The sequence below is a fragment of the Sinocyclocheilus grahami genome, unplaced genomic scaffold, assembly GCF_001515645.1.
Source record: "Sinocyclocheilus grahami isolate Dianchi unplaced genomic scaffold, SAMN03320097.WGS_v1.1 scaffold260.1, whole genome shotgun sequence".
NCBI lineage: Eukaryota > Metazoa > Chordata > Actinopteri > Cypriniformes > Cyprinidae > Sinocyclocheilus > Sinocyclocheilus grahami.
In genome coordinates, this window is record NW_015505439.1 from 618,163 (window position 1) to 619,681 (window position 1,519).

Sequence of the window (1,519 nt, forward strand, 5' to 3'; positions counted from 1 at the left end):
GGGTGTAGATTGGAATGAGAGAGGGGGATGGAGGGAGTGAACACAGTCCAGAGAGAAGAAGAACGTGAGAGAGTGAGGAGGAGAGCCGTTGAAGGGAGGGGGAGCACGATTCTGCAATGGATTTGACCAGTGACTCAGCAGTCTCCTAAAAACATGTTTATGCTCTGCTGCTACAAAGGAATCCTTATAACAGACTCTAAAATATGACTCAGAGGAATATGAGAGTCTCAGCATCAATACAACTGCAGTTATACGACTTATTTAAGATTATACGACTATTTTGTTTTTTTAAAGATCTCTTATTTGCATCTAATGTTCGATCGGTCAGCTGTATCTTACAATATGCAGCGTAGTACACTGATCTGACAAAAATAAATTCACTATATGACAGTTATCCATTACATTATCTTTGTAAACACAAGCAATATGAGCAAGACATTTTCTTGGAGTGAGAGAATTATATTTTTATTAAGGGTCAGTGCTTTACAGTGCATAAGCTGATCACAACCTGCTTACCTAAATAAATCAATGGACAAGAAATATTAATTAGATTTTTTTTAATTAACTGAGATGAAAGAGAAAGTTGTTTTTGTGAAAGTGATACAAGAAGTGAATTACTAGCACTATTTAGGAAATAGAAATAGATGTGATAAATTTTAGTGGCCATTTTACAACAATATTGGACTACAGGATGCTGCAATCGATTGACCAGAATCAAGTATTCTAGAGAGCTGCATAATATGTAAAATGGGTGAAAATCCATGAAGTAGTAACAGGTTTGACCTGTTCACCATATCAGTTTTATATTGCCTTGTATTGTCGTGCCATTTCCTGAGTCTCATTTCAACCATTATGTAATTTGTAATAATTTTTCAAAAGTTATAGTGCACCCAAAAATGAAAATTTGCTGAAAATGTACTCACCCTCAGGCCATCCAAGATGTTGATGAGTTTGTTTCTTCATCAGAACAGATTTAGAAATCTGGAGAAAGCAATGTTATGGATAGAGGACTCATATTTTAGATGGAAACAATGGTTTGAATTATAAAAGCATTTAAATTATAGATTTGTTTCTTATAAATATGCAGCTTTTCGCTTCACAAGTCATTAATTGACGGACTGGAGTTGTGTGAATTACTTGTGGATTATTGTGATGTTTTTATCAGCTGTTTGGTCTCTCATTCTGACGGCACCCATTCACTGCAGAGGATCCATTGGTAAGCAAGTGATGTAATGCTAAATTTCTCCAAATCTGTTTTGATGAAGAAACAAACTCATCTACATCTTGAATGGCCTGAGGGTGAGTACATTTTAATTTTTGGGTGAACTATTCCTTTAAGCATTACAAAATACAATAATATTAGTGTTCTCAAATATTATAATTCTAACTCTTACTGTCAATTGCAACTGAGAAAATCAAGATTTTTATACTGCACAGTTTTAAAACCCCTGCACTATAAAAGCACAAGACCAAATTGTTTAAGATCTTCTGTTTTACAATTACTTATCACTACTTGTGT